Source organism: Stenella coeruleoalba, assembly GCF_951394435.1.
Source record: "Stenella coeruleoalba genome assembly, chromosome: 1".
In the NCBI taxonomy this organism is placed as follows: domain Eukaryota; kingdom Metazoa; phylum Chordata; class Mammalia; order Artiodactyla; family Delphinidae; genus Stenella; species Stenella coeruleoalba.
Window position 1 is genome coordinate 129,737,815 of NC_137169.1, and position 26,118 is coordinate 129,763,932.

The window sequence follows — 26,118 nt, forward strand, 5'->3', positions numbered from 1 at the left end:
AAAGTTGAAGAAATTCTATTATCATTAAGCTTTAAAATATTTTAGAATCTAAGGGCTCGACAAGATAAAGATAACAGTCTCTAATCCATAGGAAATGTGTCGTAAGTATGAAAAGTGTAATAGAGAAAAGGCCATCAAAATTTGTGTTATTCATATTAGGTGTTAATAGTGAGTGTAACCAAACGACTCCAGGTTTAGATTGCCTGCCTTCCACTCCTTATGCTGGAATGAGGGGCCATTTCAACCAATTTCGTTTTTCTTGGGAACCATCTCACCGTGTTTTATTCCAAACCGTTGCCAACACTATAAATCTAATGTTAATTTTTCTTCATAATGCACAATTTCTAATTATCGACTGTAGCTCATTGTAAGGAGTATGGCCCCATTTCGGTCTTCTCCCCTAGGATGTATTTCCCGTGACCATTTAATTTAGATTGTGAGATTATTCCAGGAAGGATCATATCCCATCTGTCTGCTTATAGGTGCAAAGTATTGATGACAAGAAAGAGAACGCAGAGTCTTTAATCTGAAGGGCAATGTAGGTGTCACAAGTGCAAACCCTTCTGTTTGCCAAGGAGGAAATTCATACCCCGAAAGTGAAACACTCCTTCCAAAGCACTTTTTCTTGTAGATAGCATAGGATCGGGTCTAGCTTTTAAATCCCAATTTAACAATCTCTCTCATTGAACTGATGTGTTTAAACCATTCACGTGGAAAGTGGCTGTTAATATGGTTTTATTAATCTAAGTCTGCTAGACGTTTTTTTCCACTTGTTTTTCTTTGCTTTTATTTTCCCCTCATTTCCTGCTTTCTCTGAGTTTGTGTCTTCTTTATGATTCTATTTTATCTCTTCTGCTGACATTATTTATGTCTCTTTTTACTAATTCAATAGTTTCATAAGCTTTGCAATATTCACTTTTAAGTAATCTGAGTCTATGTTCATAGAATAGTAAACCACTTCTTATGTAGCATGAGGACCTTATATAATATATAGCATATTCCCAATTTCTCCTTCCTATCCTTTGAGTCACTTTGTTGTACATTTCTCTATTACCTGTGCTACAAACACACAGTATATTATAACTAGTTTTCATTTAAACAGTTATCTTTTTAAAGATAAAAATATATTTTACTTTCAATTATTTGATTTCTGAAAACTTAGTTTTTCTGTACATCCAGATTTCTGACCCATATCATGTTCTTTCTTACCAAAGACTTTCTTTAATACTTCTTATAAAGCAGGATTGCTAGCAAGAAATTCTTTCAGCTCCTGTTTTACTGAGAAAAATCTTAATTTTCCATTTCTTTTGTAGAATATTTTCTCTGTGTATAGAATTCTGGTAGTTTGTTTCTTTGTTTTGTCACTTTAAGGATGTTACTCCATTTCTTCTTGCTTGCATGGATTGTGACAAATCTGCTAAAATTCTTATTCTTTCCCTACTGTAGTTCACGTGTCTTTTTTCTTTGCCTTCAAGATATCCTCTTTTCTTTTTTATGTTTGTTTTACCAGTTTGAATATAATATGCTAAGGTTTTAAAAATTTATTATTCATACTGTTTGTAGTTCTCTGAGCTTTGGATCTGTAGTTTCTTGTCTATTTCTCCACCATTACTTATTCAGATATTTTTCTACCCCCTTCTCTCTGTCTTCTTCATCTGGAATTCCAATTATATATGAGACCACTGATGTTGTGCCGTAGCTCTTGGATGCTCTGGTCATTTTGTTTTCTTTTACCCACCCCCCTCTCTCTTTTCATTTCAGTTTTTCATAGCTTTTATCAATCTATCTTGTGGGTCACCAATTTCCATTGGGTTTCTACAGTGTCTGTCTCTCTGACGAAAATACCTATCTGATCCTGGATAATATATAGTATATTCCCAATTTCTCCTTCCCATCCTTTGAGTCACTTTGTCTTTACATTTTCCTTTGGTACCTTTCACATACTAATCACTTTTCTCTGCCTCATATGTACGTGTGTGCGTGTATGACATATAAGACAGTTGATACTAAGGTAAATATCTTTTTTGCTGGGAGGTGAGTCCACCTTTCCTTCCTTCAGGCTTTAGAGTGGGGATTTGTGTTCATCTCTTCAGGAGCTGGACTGAGTTTGTAGTTGTTTTGTGCTATGGTGGCTCTCACAGCACAGGAGATGTCAAATTACTGACACCTTGTGTTTGTTGTGAGCTAATCACTGGTGTTTTTATCCTTGAATGTCTTTCCCCTGCTTGTCTCTGGGCCCCCCCTTTGTGCTGTGCCTCAAGAAAATCTGCCTAGGGCAGCTGTCCCCGTGTACCCACTTTTACTTTCATTTCGTGTCTGTCAGTGCCGGGGCGGAGTGGAGAATGGGATCTTCTTTGGTGTTCTGATTTGGCCTCGATCTTAGGCACCACTGGGAACCCAGGTTTGGGGATGAGGCTTTCACGGGGCTTCCTGCCTCCCCTGTAGATATAACTTTGAGCCTAATACGCCTCCCTGCTCCTTCTCCAGGGATAGAGGTTTTCCTCTATTCTCATACCCCAAGAGCTGCATTTTCCCCTGCATGCCTTCAGGGGAAAATGTGTGTGGTCCTTTTCCGTACAGATGAAAGCTTCCCTTGGAGGAGATGGATTCGAGTAGCGTCCGTTCTTGCAGGAGGCGGCTATTTGCATTCCCCAGGTGGCAAAACAGGTAAACATTTTCCAGGACCCCCCCAAGCTTCCCCTCGGATGCCGGGCGATGGACATGGAGGAAAAGCCTACAAAAGAGAAGGAACCCCCCAGTGTCTGCAGCCCAGGGGGTCACACTCTCACGTGGCCCCAAACTGTCAATCAAACGTTCTAGCTCCACCTGCCAACCAACTTCCGCGTGACATTCTGGCATCTGTCCCAGGTAAGCAAATGCTTGGGGGTCGTTTCTAGGTGCCTGTAGGTGCTGTCTCTCTCCAGAGAGATGGGGTTAGTTGCTTTTATCATTAAATGAGTGAATTTTCAAAAATCTGCTCCTTCCCTATTTAAAACGTTTTCTTTGCAAAATATGTAGTCTTCATCATATCTGGTCTCAGAGTTACTTGCGGTCTTCAGCAGCACATATAGCAAAAAGCAGTGCCCAGGAGGAGGCTCATAAGTGTCTTTTAAAGGGTGGGTACTAAGCAGCTGCATTGGACAGATGTCTAGTCCGAAAGGCCCGTGACTGATGCTGTAGGACCCCCTGACTCTGCCCCAGGCTCCGCTTGGCATGGGTCTCTGCATCCCCCTTTGCAACATCAGAGGACCAGGGTTCTCTCAAGGCCCCAGGGAAAAGGACTGGGCTTCAGTCATTTTGAATCTCTCAGTTAGGGCCTGCTGCGGCTCTTCTGTTTGTTTGAAAACACACTTTTGAATGTGCTCGCTGGTGTAGAGACCCCAAGTGTGCATCCCCAAGGAGGCTCTGATGCTTTCCGAATCCAGATAGTCAGACCTCTGGCAGGAAAGTGCACAGCTATCTTGTCAACAGTTTGTTCAGACTGATGAAACGAGCAGCCTCAGACACACTTCAGTAAATCAAGCAAGGGGGACTGTTTAAGGGATATAGAAGGAAGTCGGTGCCCGTGGCTCTTAGGGCAGAGTGATTAGCAACGCTGTCAAATCACTCAGGATTGCAAGTTTTCGATCCCCCAATTCTGCTCAGAGATTTCAAAGTTTCAGAGGATGCCACCTGAGTGGAGGGCCGTTTCAGAACTCCCCCAATCCTGGTATTTTGTTACCAAAGCTTGGTTAGTTCGGCTCGTCGCGTGACCACTCAGGTGAATCTCATTAATCTCCATTATTCACTATTCAGTGCGATTGCTAAGGTACAGGGTAGCACACACGCAGACATACAGATATTAAAAGAACATGGGGCTTCCCTGGTGGCGCACTGGTTGAGAGTCCGCCTGCCGATGCAGGGGACGCGGGTTTGTGCCCCAGTCCGGGAGGATCCCACATGCCGCGGAGCGGCTGGGCCCGTGAGCCATGGCCGCTGAGCCTGCGCGTCCGGAGCCTGTGCTCCGCAACGGGAGAGGCCACAGCAGTGAGAGGCCCGCGTATTGCAAAAAAAGAAAAAAGAGAAAAAAGAACATGAAATTCAGCCAATGTGTTCATAATCTGGCATTTGTTAGTTGATATTCAGGCCCTAAGCCTGATAATCAACTATCCCCAATCTTCTGATTCCAACACATTTACACAGATACACACACACACACACACACACGCACACACATTTCATCTGAATGGAAACAGAATCACAGAATTTGGAATTCATTTAATTTGACTGAGTAATGTCCTCCTCGTTGTTGAAAATGGGAAAGCTTTACAAAATAGGCTAATTGTTTTTGTGAAAACCCCGAAGTTCTGTAATTTTAGAGGGCAGACTTAGTGCCAGTCTATCCTGATATCAGAGCCAGATGTTAGAGTTGGGTTTTCAGTCTGTGATGGGCTGCTTGCATTTCCAGTGATGCCAACTTAAAATCCTTCTTGCATCTGGCTACACATATTTCACAGAACACAAAACCCAGACAATTTCAACAATACAGGCAAGTACACTCTTACGACTTGCCACTAAATGCTTCCACGTGAACTTGCTCTGAGTTTAGGCTTTAGGGAAATAGGGAAGGTTGACAATGTGAGCTTCTTTGCTTCCGGCCAATCTGGTTTAGAGGAGGAATTTCACTGGATCCAGCCTTTGGCTCAAACCACCATAGGAGCTGCCTAACCACTCACCCCTCTTCCATGCATTTTTTTCAACCAACCCTTTCTCCTCATTAGATATAGAAAACCATTTGTAAAATGCAAATTATACCATATAATTCCCTAGAGCAATAGGGAATTTAGACAAAGTTAAAAAATTTAGACAAAGTTAAAAACCATAAAGGGCTTTACAAGGTCAGAGAGATTTCACCCTTGCCTCCCTCTGAAGACTTATCCTATGCCCTCCCGCTTTCATTCGGTATGCTGGATTTCTGTAAATTCAAATTTCTCATGTTTTTTTTTTTTTTCACCTCCAGGACGTCAAATATGCCGCTCCTCTTTTTTCTTCTCTCCGTCTTCCTACCTCTTCTTTACCCTCCAAATCTCAGCCTAAACTCAGCCTCAAGCCCTTCTCAGCTCTCCACAATGAATTAGTTACCATTATCAGACACTCTCATATGCCTTGTTTGCAGCACTTGGCACTGGCCGAATTATTCAATTAATTGAGATTATGTGTCTGATTTGTATGTTTCCCACTAAACTATAAGCTCCAAGAGGGCAGGTACTGTGTCGATTGCTTATTTTGTTGCCCTAGCAATGAATACGGTGCTTAGAAATATATAAAATACTTGGGGGCTGATTAACTCACTGGATTTCAGCTCTGGGAATGTGATACTAAAGTCCCCGTTAATGACAAAGTGTTATTTTCCTTGCTTCATTCTCTGTGCATAAACTTCCCTCAGGGGACCCTGAAGGAACTTGCAGGGCAGAACACATTTCTTCCCCAGCCAAATAGTTTCATAATTTAATGTCAGGTGTGCACTGTTCATCACCATTTCTTAAAATTCATGCTCATTTTTTCTTCTTCCTCTTTGTAAATTTTTTTTACCATAATTTAAGATCCATTTCAGTAATGCCATATAGTCAGTGTTTTATAAAGAAATAAAATAGAGATGAGTGGAAAGAAATAGAGATTTTTCCTTAAGGCTTCCTCCTAAAACAGTTTTATAGAGATTCAAATTCGAAATGTGCACATCATGAACAGAATATTTTATCCTTTTCCAACGTGTTGTTTTTATTGTATTAAGCTTGAACCCACACCACATTAGTTTCTTTTTTAACATTTTATTTTTTTAATTTCATGTGTGTTTTATAAGCTGGATGGGAGATGAAACAAGATGCATTTTACATTGGCCTTCAATGAGCAACTAGAACATATTATTAGAAGCTACCCTTTGATTTCAGTCTATGTCCAAACTCAGGATAGACCACTGATTTTTTTTTTTTTTAATGAAAGCTTATTTATTTATTTATTTATTTTTGGCTGTGTCGGGTCTTCGTTTTTATGCGAGGGCTTTCTCTAGTTGCGGCGAGCGGGGTCCACTCTTTATCACGGTGCGCGGGCCTCTCACTGTCGCAGCCTCTGGTCACGGAGCACAGGCTCCAGACGCGCAGGCTCAGTAGTTGTGGCTCACGGGCCTAGTTGCTCCGCGGCATGTGGGACCTTACCAGACCAGGGCTCGAACCCGTGTCCCCTGCTTTGGCAGGCAGATTCTCAACCACTGCGCCACCAGGGAAGCCCTAGACCACTGATTTAAACAACAAAGTTTGAAACAGAGACATACACACATACACAGATTTTGAAGGTAAGATGCTGAGAACTTAGTCTTAGTTTATTTTTACCACCCTAGTAGCTAATTTAGATAAATTGTAATCTATTAACAATAATATGACAGAAATTTTCATTTTCAACCCCACACATGGAACCAAAATGGAATTTCTAGTATTATCTCACCATATCCCTAAAGACATATTTTATTTATAATTAGAAAAGTGAAAAACATTTCTCTGACCTTAAAAACAGATCCTGCACTATACCAGGGCAATCAGTGCATATTTTAAAACTGTACAATGAATTTATAGTTAACTTATACTATTATTTTCCACTGGATTTTGGAATAATCATAAAAGTTTCTGTCATGGGCATTTTTCTTTTTCTTTTTTTGTACTTTGAATCTGAATCTTGTCTCTGTATTTAGGGGATCTCACAACCTATATATCTGGGTGGAAGAAATTGTCCATCGATGCTGAAAATACTGGATCCTTGCTTTCCCAGCATCTCTTGATTGTACACTATTTCTCCACCCCTTTGATTTGGGTTGGCCCTATGAGTGCTTTGATTAAATACAACCATAGGCCTTATTTGGTTGGGTGCTTCTTTCCATTCCTCTAGGAAGCCAGCTTTGAGAGAACCCTGGAAAGACCCAAGCAGATAGGAGCCACAGTTCCCAGCCGTCCACCCAGCTGAGCTCGCATAGGTACCAACTTGCTCAACATGTCTGTAAAAAAACCATTTTTCATCCTTCAACCCTGGTTGTTTGAGTTATCTCAGCTGAGGCCCCAGATAGCATGTGGCAGATGTTCATGGTGCCATGATTGGATGATACTTTGGGAATATCAGGATATCAGGTAGGGTGTCAGTACGTTTTGCATGTGAATCGTGGTGGCCAACGCTATCTCCCATCCCACATGCCACTCTACATTGTGATCCTGCCACAGCTTCATCAAGAGGTGAAGTCTTTTTCTTTCTACCTCCTTGATTCTGGTCCATGAGAGCTTGGACCAATGAAATAAAGTAGAAGAAGTCTACTGGACTGGCCGTCTCTGCTTGCTTTCTCTTGGAACCCACTCTATGCTGTGAGGAGAACTTGGATAAGACCACATGCAGAAAAAGTGATGTTGCTGGACCACCATGTGACTGATGGAGACATACTGAGTATTCCAGCCCAGCCGTTTGCTCTGTTCCAACAGAAGCTCCAAACATCCCTCCTAGGCTCTATTTGAATTGTTGAACTACAAAACTATGGGCTTGTCACTAACTTTTGGAATGTCATGCAGCAATAAATAGCCAGGACATTCCTATTATCTACCAGTAATTTTCTTGGTGTTGCATATACAACAGTAAATAAAATAAACATCATTCTGCCCACATTTGAGTTAGGAGAAACAGAAAAATTAAAAGCGTAGTAGTAACGAGAAAATTTTAGTTTCATATCGTGATGAGTCCTATAAAATAATACACACATGCATACGTACATAAACAAAGGTAATGTGTATCATAAGTTCATGTGATATTCAGTGCCTCAAGGGGAGGTGGTAATTTAAGGTAGGAAGATCGTGACAAAAATTTCTGAAAAAAATAACTGAGATATGAATGATGAAAGTAGCCAACCATGTAATATCCTGAAGGTTCTAGACAGAAGGAACAGTAAATATAAAGAACCTTAGATAGGAATTACGTCCACATATTTAAGGGGGTAGCATTTGAGATGGGAATAGAGACGTGGCCAGGGGTCTCGTGAACTATGCGGGGAGCTTAGGTTTCACTGTATGACAAGTAGAAAGACATTGAAGAATCAAAGGAAAGGGATAACATAATCTGATTTAATTTTGATGCCCGTTTTGGGGGCATAATTTTAGATTTACAGAAAAGTTGCAAAGATGCTACAGAAAGTCCCTGTGTGCCTCTCACCCAGTTTCTCTCATTGTTGATGTCGTATGTTACCATGGTACTTTGGAGAAACTAAGTAGCATCAGTACATTATTATTAACTAAACTCCAGATTTTATTTGGATTTTAATGAATTTTCCACTGCATTTAGCTGTCATGCTCCTTTGTCTCCTCTGTCTAATGGTCAGGTGTCTTTAGACTCCTCTGGTCTGTTACTTTCTTTGTTTTTCGTGACCTTGACAGTCTTGAGGAATGACTTATTGTTTTCATTCTGGTTAGTACCTGGAGAATGGATTATAGGAACAGAAGGGTGAAAGTGGGAAGAGCAGAGCAATGTGATTGGAAGTACAGGGATAGACAGTCTCCGCTTGTACTAAGTCTTCAAAACCTGGTGTGTATTTTGCAACACATCTCAATTCAAGAGCTCAACAGCCACACTGGACTGCATGGTTCTAGAATATGGGACTTGATACGCTCTAGAAACACCACTTTCCCAGACAAACAATGAGCAATCACAAAAACCAAACTCTCTGTTAAGAGTATGATAATCTAAAAATTTAGATCACTTCCGGCTTCATTAACAAGGTTAGGCACAGCTATTTTTACACCAATTTTCTTCCAGAGACTCTATCAGTCCATCAGCATAAGACAATAAACCTTCCCCTACGGACTTGTTAATTGACATGAAGGAATTAGCATATGCCAGGATTCTTTCGAGTAAGATGCTACAGAGTCCTTGTCAAAATTGTAGGGAAGAAGGAAGATGCAACATCTGAGCAGAAAAGCAGGCTTCATTGTCTAGAGCTCCTCTTGGTTGGAGGGACAGACTTTGAGATGGGATCCAAGGACATGCAGGGAGATGAATGTTCCAGGATTCAGACTGGATATTAGGGAAGAGTGCCTTCATATCCAGTGAAACTAAGAAGACACCATAGACCCTGTTCTGAGCAGTTGTCCTCCATGGAATTAACAAATGTAGATTGGAGCACTGGGTCTCTTCCCGTAAGACACGACTTTGCATACATCTGCTGTGGTTGAGCACATTCAAGCCCAAAGGGCAGTATTATGAATTAATACTCACAGGGAACTATAGCGGGACATGTTACAATAGAAAACAGTGGGGTAGTAAAGTGACTCAATTGGAATGAGGGTGACAGTGTATGATCCACCAGGAGAAGAAAATCTAGAGTAGCAGCTCCAAAGCCTTCCTCTCAGGGCCTCCTTACACTAGTGATAATTATTCAGGACCAACCCTGAGAAGTTTTTGTGTTTGCAGATTATCTCGATTACTTCAATTAGAAATTAATCTAATTAAATTTAATTAGAAATTAAAGCTGAGACATTTAAGAATATTAAATAATTTAGTTAAAATTAACACACCCACTAGGTTTTAACATAAATAATATATTTTATGGCAAATAACTGCATTTTTCAAAATCATAATGAGAAGAATAGCCTTGCTTTACATTTTTGCAAATCTCTTGGATAAAGTCTTAACAGAAGACAGCCAGATTCTTATGTTTGCTTCTCCCTTTACTCTGTTGCAATAAAGGCATCACACAGCCTCTGGAAAACTCCAATGAACACTTGAAAGAGAACGAGAGAGAAAAAGGCAAGTACTGTCTCAGGGTTATTCTGAAAATATTTTTGACCTCATGGATCCTCTGTAAAGGACCTCCATGGTCCCCGAACCACACTTTGAGAGCCGCAGGGCTAAGGAATCAGATGTTTGGGAAGGATGGTTGTATCTTCTGCTGCTTCTCTTGCTGCTGGATGGCATGTTTCCAGAGGTAAATATGGCGTCCCTCACTCTTTGGGCGAGGGCTTTCCCTGTTTGGATACCAATATCTTTAAACACTGAAAGAAGAGAAAACACATCGTACACCAAATGGGCCAACTTTCGTATTAGAGACTTTCATGTATTTCAGCTTATTTATTTCCTCTCAGCATTCTGAATTCTTCTTCCTAACAGAAATTTTCACAAAGGAGGATACTGAAGTTCAGAACTATAAATAACTTTACTTGTCCTGCACAACTAAGTAATAGCAGAGGTTGTCTCCCAAGGCTATATGTTCTTCCCATAACATTCATTCTCTCCCCTTAACTGATAATTATAAAATACAGTGATAATTAGGAATCATGGGAAAATGAAGGTCAGTTGTGAACATAGTACAAATTAAAAAAAATAAAAGGACTTGAAAAAAGTTAGTTTGTGAGGAGGTTACAAACGAACAGATGTCATAGGCCAAACGTAAGGAAAACAGATTTTTGTTTAATCTGCATGACAATAATTATAACCAAAATGCTGGGATCTACTGAATAAAATTAAGGCTTATTATGGAGAGCATCTTCTGGGCTGGATGGTTCCATTAGTAACAGAGAAATGGCAGACGTGGACGCAGTCTGTGGAATAAATAGGCTGTCTTGGGAGAATTGAGGGAAAGGAGAAACCCAGAGGTAATCAGCCTGAGGCATGACTCCTAGAAGACCTGAATTGTGCAGACATTTGGGGGAGCAGTGATTGGAGTCATTACAAGGAATTTCAGAGTCATCTCTTTAGCTGATCTTCCATGCATTTTCTATGAATTCTATTTCAGTAAACCTATAGATGTCTATAAATAGTTTTCATGACTTTTTTAATGTGAAACATAACATTTCAAGTGTGTAGCTTATCTCATTTCATTATTCTTGCTGCCAGCTTCACTTTATTTCTGCATAAAATGGTGACACCTTGGGTTATTGGGTTGGTTTTTTCTTTGTAAATAACTCCAGCCCTCTCTTCTGATAGGCAATTCAGATTATTACTTATGAGGGCCATCAAGCTGCAGTTGCATTTAGCTGCATCAAAAATAAAATACCATTGCCTTATGATTCATGATATGTCCAGAAAACTTAAATATTTTAGTGTGTATAATATATTTTGTCACTGTAAGTCACTTTCACAACTGACTGTGCAAGAAGTTATTAGCTGGTTGCCAATATTTTCTCAAATTTGAATCCACCTGTACGGCATTTGCCAGAAAATTTCTCAGCCTAAATCACGTAAGGAATTGCTATAATGTATATAAAAATGAAAATACATCTGATGTTATTTACAACTAAAATGAAATAGGCCCATAGTGCTGGGGCTTTTGTTATCATATGATAACCACACACGGCATGAAGATATAACTGTGTCACACTTACCTATCATCATAATGAAATTCATTTATTTTCCATCTTTTTTTTTGAGCGAAAAGGGAATTTATGTATTTCTTTATTTTGTGTGTGTCTATTCTTTTTCATTTCTTTTCCCAATTAAGTTGTTACAGAATATGGAGCAGAGTTCCCTGTGCTATCCAGTAGGTTCTTGTTGGTTATCCATTTTAAATATAGTATTTATTCTCCATCTTGAAGGTCAAAGGATGGGTTAATAGAAGGCAGAGGGAAGCTATCTCAGTGTTTATGTGGAAGTGAGATAGAAATTCAGCCCTCAGGACTAGGATATCTACTAGGGATTGTATCAGCCCCTTTACAGAGGTAGGGAGTGTTCCGTTTACAGTCCAAGGAAATAATCAGTTTAATTACCATGTCTGTTAGTTTCCTACTGGTGCTACAACACATGACCACAAGCTTATTGGCTTAAAGCAGCACAAATTTATTACCTGATAGTTCTGGAAGCCAGAGGTTCAAACAGAGTCTTCAGAGGCTAACATCACGGTGTGTGTCCCTTTGCTAGGCTCCGGAGGAGAATCCGTTCCCTTGCCTTTCCTAGTTGCGGGGAGCTGCCCGCACTTCTTTTTTTTTTTTTTTTTTTTTTTTGCGGTACGCGGACCTCTCACTGTTGTGGCCTCTCCCGTTGCGGAGCACAGGCTCCGGACGCGCAGGCTTGGCAGCCATGGCTCACGGGCCCAGCCGCTCTGCGGCATGTGGGACCTTCCCGGACCGGGGCACGAACCCGTGTCCCCTGCATCGGCAGACGGACTCTCAACCACTGCGCCACCAGGGAAGCCCTGCGCGCACTTCTTGACTCCTGGCATTTATCCTCCATTGTCAAGTGTATCATCCAACCTCTGCTCCCATCCCCCAGCACCTCTGCCTCCCTCTGGTGAGGACCCTCATGGTTACAGACGTTCCCCAACTTACGATGGTTCTGCTTAGAACTTCTCAGCTTTACGATGGTGCTGAAGCAATAGGCATGCGATAGAAACCATACTTTGAATTGTGAATTTAGATCTTTTCCTGAGCTAGGGATATGAATTAATATACTCCCTTGTGATGCTGGGCCGCAGCAATTAGCCACACGATCATGAGGGTGAACAACCCATTCTGTACCCACTCAACCATTCTGTTCTTCATGGTTTTTTTTTTTAATTAAAAAATTTTTTTCTTATTGGAGTATAGTTGCTTTACAATGTTGTGTTAGTTTCTGCTGTACAATGAAGTGAATCAGCTATATGTGTGCATATATCCCCTCCCTCTTGGACCCCACCCCCACCCCATCCCACCCATCTAGGTCTTCACAGAGTGCTGAACTGAGCTCCCTGTGCTATACAGCAGGTTCCCACTAGCTATCTATTCTACACATGTTAGTGTAATACGAATCAATCCTAATCTCCCAATTCTTCTCATTTTTGATACAGTAGTTAATGAATTCAATGAGATAGTCAACACTTCATTATAAAATAGGCTTTGTGTTAGATGATTTTGCCCAACTGTAGGTTAATGGAAGTGTTCTTGGAACGTTTAGGTAGACGAGGCTAAGCTGAGATGTTCAATTGATTAGGTGTTTTACCTGCATTTTTTTTTTTTTTTTTGCGGCACGCAGGCCTCTCACTGCTGTGGCCTCTCCCGTTGCGGAGCACAAGCCGCAGACGCGCAGGCTCAGCGGCCACGGCTCATGGACCCACTGCGCCACCAGGGAAGCCCCTTACCTGCATTTTTGACCTACAATATTTGCAACTTACAATGGGTGTATCAGGACATCACGCCATCATGAATCCAGGAAGATCTGTGTATGGAACCTTCCAGATAATTCAGGATAACCTCACTATCTCAAATTTAATCAAATGTGCAATGTCCCTTTTGCCATGTAAGGTAACATAATCACTAATTCTGGGGATTAGAATTTGTACATCTTTGGAGGCTATTACTCTGTCTGCCACAAGGGGCTTGATTATTGACTGTGTTATAGATATTTTCGTAGCCTACCAAAACATTTTTTGAATACTGACTTCCTACCAGCTACTGTGCCATGCGGTAAGCACAGATTTTGCCCTCCGCTAGCTTAGAGTCAAGCCTGTTATGAAAAGTGTGATGGATAATCGTAATGCCACTTGGCAATTCTAAGATAGTCCCATCATCCAATTACTCTTCCACTCTTCTGGGCCAGAATTTCGCATCTCCAGCACTCTCCACAAATCCCCACCAACTCGTCCCTCATCAGCTAATAATTCTACCTTCTACCTCACTATGAAAATCAAAAGAACTGGAAAAGAACTTCTACTGTCTTCCCCCACATCTAGCCACTTACCATTCCTGTGCCCCAAAGTTTCAGGAATCATGATCTCTTCTTTGCCTTCTTTTACCGAAGATAAACTGTTAGCACTTCCAAGTCTAATCTTCCCACGTATGCACCGATACCCAGGTTTTTTTTTTTTTTCATCTCCTAAAGGATATCATTTCAGTAATTCTGCTAAATTTTCTCCAGCACTGAACCATTCCCATTAGCAAACAAGCACAGTGTTATTTCTCTTCTCTTAAAAATAAAAGCTCTCTCTTGTTTTAATATTGCCCTCCAGCTATTAACTCACTTCTCCTCTGTCTTTAATGGTAATATTCCTCAAAAGAATACACATACTCGTTTCTCTCCTCCAAATCTCTCTTAAACGTATTCCAAGTACTGTTTTATCCTCTCTGCTCTAGTGAAACTGCTTATGTAAAAATATTGCTAATAACAGCTCATGCCAATATACTACTTACTACATTCCAAGTGCTTTATAAGACTGTTTAGTTGTTTATCTAATCCTCAGAGCAGCCTGCGAGGTAGCTGGTAAGAAGTGGAGGTGGGATTAAAATCCAGGCAGACACCTCTGAGGTCCATCTACATTCTATCACTTCTCTCACTCACCAGTAATCACCATATTCTAAATATAATTATCAAGTATTGGTCCTAGTCGTCTCTAACCTATCAGCAGCATTTAACAAGTTGATTATTTCTTCCTTTTCAAAAATCTGTCTTCAATTGGCTTTGGGACTCCACATCCCCCTGATTTTCCTTCTACCTCATTGGTTACAGTTTTCAAGAGGAATAAGGCAGATAAACACATAAAACATGTCTGGTTCCTTGTCCTTAAGGCTGTGATATTTCGTTATGCAGGAGGTAAGCTGGTGAGCCAGTAATCTTTCTACAACATCCTAAGAGAGATAAATTCAAAGTTCTGTGGTGTTTAGAACCAGAAGTTACTAACTGTCCTGTGGAGCTGTGAGCATTTTCAAGGAGTGGTACTCAAGCTACATTTAAAAAAAACTGAAGTATAGTTGATTTACAATGTTGTGTTAGTTTCTAGTGTACAGCACAATGATTCAGTTATATATATATATATATAATTTTTCAGATTCTTTTCCATTATGGTTTATTACAGGATATTGAATACAGTTCCCTGTGCTATACCGTAGGACATTGTTGTCTACCCATTTTCTAGTTTGCATACCAGTTTGCATCTGTTAACCCCGAACTCCCGATCCATCCCTCTCCCAAACCCCTCCCCCTTGGCAAGCACAGATCTGTTCTCCATATCTGTGCTTAAACTACCTTTTGAAATATAAATAGGAGGCTGCCAGATTGAGAAGGTGCATAAGATTGTTCTAAGTTGACTGAAAGCATTTGTGAACATAGAAACCTATGGATGTTTGAGAAATAAGCTCAGTGTGGTTATTTTACATCACCCCTTTATTGGATTTTGAATTAGTACATCTGGAAATTAGGCTAAATTGCTAACAGAAACAGCAACATGCCGTGGGAGTACTTTTCAACCATTTTCAGCACATGCATCTTAGATCCATACAGAGAACTTCTAATAGATATTGCCGCCCAGCCTGCATTCACAGTGAGTCTGGTTTAATTTTTCTGGGGTGGTACCTGGACATTGGCATTTTTGCTCCCCATTTTGAGTCCAATGGGTAGCAAGAGTTGAGAACCATCGTGCTAGAACCTAAGCAAGGTTAGGGAGGATGAGCTTGATAACAAGTCTGGAGGCCACAGGTCAAGGCCAGAGTTAAAGAGCTTTCAGCCTGTACTGAGGAGTTGGGACTTTATCTTCCAAACCAGGTAAGGTGAAAGAAGGTTTTATGCAAGATCACAATGTGATCAAATCAGTGTTTTCAGAAAAAAAATAGAGAATGGTATGAGGCTGGGGAAAAAGAATATGCTTGTAATAGCATAGGCATCTCTTGATGATGTCTGGGCCTCTTGTCTTAATTCTCCCAGAAGCTACCATAGTGTCTGGATCATTTGCCAAGAGGCTAAATAAGGGAGATATTTAGGAAGGTAAATATTTCAGATTGGCTGATTGGCTGGACTGTTGATGGAGAGGATTTAAGCTTTCTACTTCGTTTCAATATAAAGACTCAGGATGCGTTTTAGTCTGTTTTGAATTTAAATTTGTAAATTCTTGAATATGACTAGCAAAAAGGGGGGGAACTAGACATAACATATCTGAGTTGTTTGAGACAATCAACTTGCCTTCCGAGTGGGAGGATTTCTTTTGTATTGAATATAAGCCTGCCCTGTAGTTTTCTGCAAAACAATGAACAGTCACAGCTTGAAAAGTGGATTAAATCCTACTATGGCCTGATAACAGCATCTGAGGCTTTTGTTAAGAAAAGGAAGAGTGTGGGTCAATTATACTTCAATTTTTAAAAATGCATTACAACCATCAAAAAAAAAAAAGGAGAGGAAAAGAAAAAGTTATAGGAGGGTCTCGGCAAAACCCGGGGGGAACTAAGGTCATAGAGAAAGAGAGAGAGAGAAGGCAGAGAGAGATGGGCTGTATTTTATTTCAACAGCCAGTATGACACGTTCCACACTGGCCCTTGGTTATTCGTTACACCGTTTGTTTTTTGTGCTGGGAATATTTTCCATCTGTAGTTTGGCATAACTTTATCCCTCCTTTATTCCAGAGTCCTGCTCACATATCACCCAATCAGAGACGTACTTCATATATCAAACCACACCCCCCACCCCATCAGCCATTTCACCCCCTTTCTCAGCTTTTTTTCCCCCAACAACATCCATTACTACATCTAAGGAATGAATTATTTCTAGAAATAAGAGCACTGTGGGCACAGAATGAATTATTCATGGGAGGAAAGCATCTTAGTCGAAAAGTTCGTCTTATGAAAAATCTCTGCTTTGAAGTCCAAAAGGCCAGGCTGAAGTGTGGATGTTACCAACTCATTTCCCGGTAGAATAAAAATAGAGAATAAACAAGCAAGAGTAACTTGGAAGTATGTGAGCGTATTGGTGCTGTGATAAAAGGAAGAAAAGTAAAAATTTTGCAAGTTAAATTTTCCAAGCTTTTACTTCCTCAGCCCCTAGATGGTTCTGATAACATCACAAGCACCTTCTCAATTTTTATTCTGTGAACATTTTATTCGTGAGAGGTGCTACCATTCGGGTCACCATGAGAGAGATTTTAAGAGAGAGGATAGAAAAAGTAAAGTTCTTTGAAGGCTGAAATCATAGCTATAGTGTTTAGTATAGGATTCTGGGGAGCTAGGATGATGTGAATTCAATAAATAATTGCTGAATTCACTTACTAAAGTGTTTTCTGAGAACCATCGATGTACCAGACACAGCATTAGACCCTGGTCGTGAGAGTGAACTAAACAGACAGGATTGCTGCCCTCACTCAGCTTACAGTTTACCAGAGGCAGACAAATATTTAAAGAAATTATTACAAAGTTAGTGTGTCACACAGTGTTACATAGTTTATGCATTCAAAGTAATAGAGGTCAAGACAGTCCAAACTTTTGGATGTAAATGAATGGAAGTATTAAAAAATTCTTATATATTTAGTTTCTGAAGATAATAATCAAATGTATCAAATTAGCTCAATCTTAGCACTCTGGATTTAGTAGAAATAGACCTGGGACCAGAAGGAGATAAAAAAATAAGATTTATTTCCAGTAGAGCTGCACTGGGGGACATAGATTGAGACTGGACTTGGAATTCAGAATTTGGGATTCTCTGCTTTTTCCAAGTCCAGACCTTGGGATCTAACCAAGGGGGGAATGAGGTTTGCACTGACTCTCATGGTGCCAGGAAGTGTAGCTTGGAAATGCAAAGTCCCAGGGATGAAGCCTTCCTTAGTGACGCAACACAGGGAGTCAAAGCTGAAGCAGTGGAAGGGCTCTCCCTTACAAAAAAGACCTCAGACTTGGTGACGCACGTGTCCTTCAAACTTTCGACAATCTCTCCAATCAGACAATTGGACAACTCATTCCTGGTGAAGAGCGCGTGAGACAGAGAAGGGTAGAATCCACTTGTTTAATTCTTCCAAGAAGGCAGAAATTTCTATTTTCTAGCCTTCCAGAAAAGAATGAGATGAAAAGGATGACTCTCCTTACATTATGGGTCCTTTAATTGCCATTCTAGGTTTAAATTATATACAAGATTTTAAATTGTCAATTTCCCTTTTACCCCTCCTTGTGAAAAATAATCCTCCTGTCAATGAAAGAAGCAGCTTCATTTAGTGGATTACCTTATACTACTTACATATTATAGTCTTCTCAGTAAATACCTATTAATAGGGCTGATGTTCTTACCAGCATTCAATATTAGAATGATGTTAGATGATATTAGAATTTCAGTATAAAGACAGGCTAGTGAGTGAAATATACTAGAGTCAGGGGTCCTTTTAATGCCCTTTAAGACACAGCATGTAGGTAACGGGCTATGGCACTACCTCAGGACCATCCTGGGGAAATTCTTTCCATCCCGCGGAAATTCTGTGTTGGGTCGCAGCATCAATTTTTAAATTTTATTTCCTACCTGCTTACACTTCACTACAATATAATGTATTTTACACTAGTTACATCTACAAAAACTCATTTTCTTTGACAAATGATGCAGACAAGTTTGAATTGCCACAGTTTACTCTAGTAAGGTTCCTAATCACACCATACGTCAAAACCCATAAATGCCATCATGTAATGGTATCACGTTTACATCTAGGCTTAACCTAGTTTTAGCCTTGGGACTAGCCTGTCAAGGTAATGTCTCAACTGGTTCATTTCTGTCTTTTACACATATATTTTCTGCATTTTTACTGCCATAGTTTTTACTACCCCTCTCTAATTCTGTCTTAGGATTATTTCATAACATTTCCAGTTCTGATGAAATTCTAGTTATATGTCTCCAGAAGAGATACTGCACTCCGAAACTTTATTCTTTCTTCAGAACATAACACTCTTTCACTTATTCCTTTAGGCTCTATTATTCAGAAATTAACCTGATCTATCTGTCTATCTATCTATTTATCTATCTATCTTTTCCCCCTAAGGCAGTAGCATCTGCCTGGGTGGAGAAAATAAATATATGTTTGATTAGGCATTGCAGCACATTAAATCGTGAGAGCGTCTATTAGAATTTCAGGTGTAAAGATGAGGCTACTGACGGAAATATACTGGAGTCAGGGGTCTTTTTAATGCCCTTTGAAACATGATGTGTAGATAACTGCCTACGTTACCCACCTCAGGACCATCCTGACACCAATCCCCTTCCTGTAGTAGAAGCTGTATTTCTCCTTTATGTGTAGCGGTGTTGATTCTCCAGAAGTATCTAATATCTCTTAGGACCAGCATTCTGTCTGCTTAATTTGCCTATTGAGTCTAGACTGAACCAAACTTTGTGTGTCAATTTTGCATCTGGTTAAGATTTAATGCTCTCAAACCCCACAGGTATCAGTTTGAATCCTGGTACCACCAATCGCTTGTTAAATCATTCAGGCAAGTTTATCAAACTTTCTGCCATTCAAATTCCTTGTCTGTGAAATAGAAATAATAATAGTATCTACATGCTTAAATCATGCAGTGTCTGATATAGACGATGCACACAATACATGTTAGTTAACTAATTTCTACTCATCCCTCTGGTATGAGCTTAAATTCTGTCTCCTGGAAAGGTTTTGCTGATCTCCAGAAAAGTTTAGATCCTTCTTTTTATAGAATTTTATAGCACACTCTACTTCCCTTCTTATAGCTCATCATATTACATTGAGTGAGCAACATTTAATTTTTTTAAAACATTTTTTGTTTCCCTCTCTGTGTTTTCATAATCACTCCATGGGGTTTTCCCTTTGACACTTCGATGAATTTCAGGGTAAGTCCCAGGACTTTCTTCATCATTTTAATTTTTTTTTAGTAAGAGATATATTTTTTATATTTTTCATCATAATTTTTAAATTGAAGTGTAGTTGATTTAAAATATTATATTAGTTTTAGGTATACAGCATAGTAATTCAGTATTTTAACAGATTATGCTTCATTAAAAGTTATTACAACATAATGGCTGTAATTCCCCATGCTATAGAATATATCCTTGTTGCATATCTATTTTATACATAGCAATTTGTATCTCTTTAAAAAATTTTTAATTTTATATTGGAGTATAGTTGATTTATAATTTGTGATAGTCTGAATCATCTTTAAATAGTAAAATCTCTTTGGTTACTTCTAGTCATAAAACTCTCAGTTTAGCAATTACTATATCTACTCTAGTTTAATGGTAATTTTAAAAAATCAAATTTCATTTAGAGCTAAGACTTTTCTCTGACCCTGTTTGGGTCCCTGGAGAAGGAGGGACCACAGTCAATTTCTCCTCTCTTTCCCATCTAGTGTTTTTGTCATTTCTCTCCTAACTTATTACCCAGAAGCTCTTTTCTCCTTCTAGGGACTGAGCTGCAGGATAGGAGAGGGGACAAAGGACTGGAAAAGTCCTAATCAATTGGTACCCTAGTGATCATTCAGCATCTGTCTTTTCTGGACAGAGCAGATTGTATTGCATCCTCCAAGGAAGTCATTCATGGCAGGGTCTCACCTTACTTTGACTGTGGCTTGCTTCATTTGTGTTGGTGCCTCGGCTGAAAATGAGATAAAAATGGTTTCATTGAGCATCCTGCTATACCTGTAACTTTATTTGTTACCCACCTTTCCCATTAATATGTGTACTCATCTGGAGTAGACATATCTGTTTTCTTACCATATATACCATCTCAGTGCCTGCTGTGTATTAGGTACACAAAACACGGATGTGTGCGTGAACTGAAACAAAGTTGTAGAGGGAACCAGGTGTGTTTGGTGCCATCTCTGTGACCCCCAAATGCCTATTTATGCTTCTCATCTGATTCTATATTAAAATGTAATACACATCCAATTTTATCAGTCTAATTTTGTAATTCTTTTTTTTTTACATCTTTATTGGAGTATAATTGCTTTACAATGGTGTGTTAGTTTCTGCTTTATAACAAAGTGAATCAGCTATACATATACATATGTTCCCATATCTCTTCCCTCTTGCGTCTCCCTCCCTCCCACCCTCCCTATCCCACCCCTCTAGGTGGTCGCAAAGCACCGAGCTGATCTCCCTGTGCTATGCAGCTGCTTCCCACTAGTTATCTATTTTATGTTTGGTAGTGGATATATGTCCATGCCACTCTCTCACTTCGTCCCAGCTTCCCTTTCCCCCTCCCCATATCCTCAAGTCCATTCTCTAGGAGGTCTGTGTCTTTATTCCCGTCTTACCCCTAGGTTCTTCATGACATTTTTTTTTTCTTAGATTCCATATATATGTGTTAGCATACGGTATTTGTCTTTCTCTTTCTGACTTACTTCACTCTGTATGACAGACTCTAGGTCCATCCACCTCACTACAAATAACTCAATTTCATTTCTTTTTATGGCTGAGTAATATTCCATTGTATATATGTGTCACAGCTTCCTTATCCATTCATCTGTTGATGGACACTTAGGTTGCTTCCATGTCCTGGTTATTGTAAATAGAGCTGCAATGAACATTTTGGTACATGACTCTTTTTGAATTATGGTTTTCTCAGGGTATATGTCCAGTAGTGGGATTGCTGGGTCGTATGGTAGTTCTATTTGTAGTTTTTTAAGGAACCTCCATACTGTTCTCCATAGTGGCTATCAATTTACATTCCCACCAACAGTGCAAGAGGTTTCCCTTTTCTCCACACTCTCTCCAGCATTTATTGTTTCTAGATATTTTGATGATGGCCATTCTGACCGGTGTGAGATGATATCTCATTGTAGTTTTGATTTGCATTTCTCTAATGATTAATGATGTTGAGCATTCTTTCATGTGTTTGTTGGCAGTCTGTATATCTTCTTTGGAGAAATGTCTATTTAGGTCTTCTGCCCATTTTTGGATTGGGTTGTTTGTTTTTTTGTTATTGAGTTGCATGAGCTGCTTGTAAATTCTTTATGAAATCTAGGTTCATACTAAACCTGGAGGGCTGGGGAAGTGTGAACTTAAGGTAAGTCCAGCTTTGACATTAGTAAGGAGAACCCTGTTTTCTAAGAGGAGTCACATGTTGGCAAAATAAATGCTTCCTCTGATTCTGCTTTAGTCCGAATTCACATATATATTTTTATACCTGTGAACTGGGACACAGATTGGGAGAGCATTTATAGAACACAGAAGTATTCTCCAGTTGCCCTATTTCTCCAGGATGAAGTTCCATCTTTTTCATTCCAGCCCACTATGACATCATAGTTCGTCATATCTGTTTTTAGCAGATAGTTTAAAGGGCTGTTAGAAGGAGTTCCCTCAAGACCCCAAGATGTAACATTTCAACTAAGACTTTGAAAACCAAACTCCGGATTGAAGGAGACTAAATTCAAAGTTTACAATGATATTCTTCTGCTAAATAACATGTGTTTTTTTTTACTTTCCTCCACTGTTGTGAGGATATTCCTCGGTGTTTCACAGCCACAGACCCGGGATTCCCAGGATGTCAAAGCTGGCTGGCAGTCAGTGATAATTTGAGGTGCAGAGGGAATGCATAAGTTTCCTGATCACAGCAGAAATTAGTGACAAAGCAAACACTAAGGCCTGGGGCTCCTTTTTTCTTTTGACTATCCATGTTTATTTTATTTTAGAATATTCCAGCAGCAGTCTTCTTCTCCTTTAAGTAATTTCTTGAAATTCATCACTGAATACAATTTTATATACCTACCCCACAATTAAAAAGGTGTCAATATTTTGCCGATTTTAATAAGCCAGATGCAGATTTAATTATTTCACTGGTCCTGTCCCATTTTCCCACTTATTCCTCCCTCCTCATAGAAATTTGGTTTATTTCATTTCTGTGCATACAGTATCTAACTATAGGTGCTTTGAATTTTTACGTAAATCTCTTACTCTGTGTATATGTTTTTTACGTAAATCTCTTATATGTTTTTACGTTTTTTACGTAAATCTCTTACTCTGTGTATATGTTTTCAACTTGCTTCTTTCCTTGGTTTGAGTTATGTGATTTATCTATGGTGCCACACTGAGATTTCACTCTCATATTAAGTATACTATTCTTTTGTATAAATTAACAGGTTTTATTTATTTACTTTTCCCATAATGAGGGACAGTTTAGTTGTTTCCAGCTTTGTCATTAGGAACCATGTTACAACAAACATCCTTGTGCAGAAGATAAAAATTTTTAGGGTAGATCTTTATAAATAGCATTTTGTGTGTTAGGGTGAATACATATTCTAATATAATGAAATTTGTCAAATTACCCTCTGTAATGGTTAAACCAATTTACCCTTCTAGCAGCAATGCACAAGAGTTCTTATTTTTTTACATCCTTGACAACATTTAATATTAGTAGATTAATTATATTTTGTCAACCTTGGTGAAAAAGTAGTATTTTAATGTTTCAATGCATTACTGATTACTAATAAGTCTGCAAATCTTTCCATATATTTACTGGCACTTCAGATATGTTATTATTCCTTTGCAATTATTTTCTATTGGGTTATTATTATTTTTATATTTTGTTAATGTAGGAATGATTTATACATTCCAGAAATGAATCCTTTGCTAATAATATGCATTGCAAAGATCCTCTCCAATCTCCTATGTTTTTGTGTTGTGTTTGTACTCAAAGAATTTTAAAATACATGTTGATGTGGCCTATTTGTCTATCTTTTCATTTACAGTCCATGTGTTTTGTGACTAGTTTAAGAAGCCTTGTTTGATCCTGATGTCTTAAAGATAGACTCCATGCTTACTCTTATGGTTTGAGTTTTCACAACTGACATTTATCCATCTGCATTTTGATTTTGTGTATGATTTGAAGTAGGGATACAATTTCATTTTTTTCATATGGATAACTGAAATATATATAATAATACAATTATATATGTCTATTTGACTAGCCTATCTCTTCCTTACTTATCTGTAATACCCTTCTGTCGTATATCAACATATCTTTTTTATCAGCTCTCTATTGTTTTGTATATTCCCACCGAATTTAGAAAGATACTCGGTAGGATGAATTCATCCCCCATACTCATTCTTCATACTTTTCTGCCAATTTTTGCCTTTTATTTTTCCATATGAAATTTTGCATCAACTTTTCGAGTTCTCTAAAAAAGTTGTATGACTTTTTTTTTAATTGGCATTACATTAAGTTTATTATTTTTCCTACAAACAGGGACAAAATAAACAGCCTAGGTTTCTGTATGTAATACAACCGCATTACAGTTGTTTTTTCTTTGAGATAATACTCAAGTCACCTTGATTTAAATTGCATGTTTCCCCCCAAATCTTCAGTCATTAGTGTAGACTCAGCCTTTAGGTTAGCTGCTCAAATGATTAATCACACCCAGAGTCCATGATATTTTACCAGATTACCTCTCAAGGAAAGTTTCATTTTCAAATTTGTGTCAAGACCGTCCTTGAATCTTTAGATTTTATTCACATTGGCTATTGGAGCCAGAGTGATCTTGCTGCTACATCTTCTATCTTTAATGATTACCTATGACTCCTGTCATCATTTTGTGTCTATGCAATTACCCCTCTTTCCTTCAGTATTCTGCGCGCGTGGGCCCTGTGGTTAAAAAGAAAGCTTTCCAAGTTCAGGCCCATTTGTCAATGTTTAATTACTGAACAGCCTTATAACAATCTCCAAGCTAGTCTTCAAAGACATAAGGAACTTTTATGACTGATTTAGAGTAATGTTAAGTAGAATTCTGAGTTTCTTCTCTCATGAGATTTCAGGTTAGCATTGAACATAAATTTATTAACTACCTATTGATGTCTAAAAAGTTACCCTAACAAAGAATTCAAGTTTAATATTAAACACATTTTTATTAGTTACCTACCGATGCCCAACAAATTTAAATATAGTGATTTAAAACAAGAGTAAACATTTATTATCTTATTCTGTAGACTGGGATTAGGATTCTAGGAGCAGTTTAGGTGGGTGGTCCAGGCTCAGAGTGTCTAATGAGATGGCAGTCAAGATACTGCTACTGTCAACTCCAGGCCTGACTGGGGCTGTGGGTACCACTTCCAAGATGACTTCTTATGGGGCAGTTGGTCGGAGGCCTTAGTTTCTTCCCAGCTATTGATGGAAGACCTCAGTTCCTACCACTTGGACCCCTCCATCAGTCTTCTCAAGTGTCATGACTTGGCAACCTGCTTCCACAGAGCAGTGATTTAAGAGCTTGCAAATGTGAAACACCCGGTCTTTTATGAGCTACCCTCAGAATTGACACCCATCATTTCTGCAATATCCTATTGCTTACACAGGTCAGACCTATTCAATAGGGGAAGGGATTACAGGAGGCCTGAGTGCCAAGACACAAGAATCATCGGGGGCCCTTTTGAGGGGTGGCTACCACACATATACAAGGGCTTAGAGTCCTTTAAAGATTCTCACTAAAATACTGGGGAAAAAATTTAAAAGATATATCTGTCGATCAATAATATTACAGTATGCCTGAATTACTTGGAGGAAAAGTAAGGCCAATTTATACTATTTGTGATATAACTGAAATTTGCCAAATTAAAAGGTTTGATTTTCCAACTTTAATTGGTTGTCTTTATTGTCGTGTTAGCACAGTCTCACATTTCTCAAATCGTACTCGGAATAAACATTCTAAAAATGGTTATTATTAGACTTCAGTTTAGACAAATTAGTCTCTCTCCCCAACAACTCGGTCTTCTTTTCCAAGTGAAAAACCAAATTATCATCTTCTACTTTAAATAATACAGTAAGCACATTCTCTTACTGAGAATGAATATTATAATTGAATGATAATATTGAATGAATATTATCATTCAATATTATCATTTAAATTTGTGCTTCAAATACTTTGAATGCATGATCCTTCTATCACAGAACTAATCCTTATTCATATGATTTAAAATTTTCTATACAGCTTCACAGCCTTATTACGGGACTTGTTAAAGAATAATACAAACTATTTAGGTTATGAGAACATGAACCCCCAATCTTATAATACCCCCAATATTTTTAAAAAATAAAGTGATGTGAACTAATGTATGTTTGAGTTTCTGAAATGTTATGAGAAATATTTACTAAATATTTTAGTGAAACAATGAAATATGAAGTACGTATATTTTAATTTTACCTTTTGTAGTTGGTCAGTTTTCTCATAAAAAGACCTAATGACTAATCTATGTTCTACAAGTGTTTTAGTTCATAAAAATATAAATTGAAAAAATATATTATTCTTTCTAATGATTTACTTATATTAAGGCATTTTTTGTTTTCTCCTTTCCTTGAGTAAACTTTTATGAGAATTCAAACAGTGTTTTCCCTATAAAGGCTTAAGCTTCTGTGAAGTAATAGCGCTCAAATTACTTAAATGAATATTCATTTTCCTCTGGAACTCTACT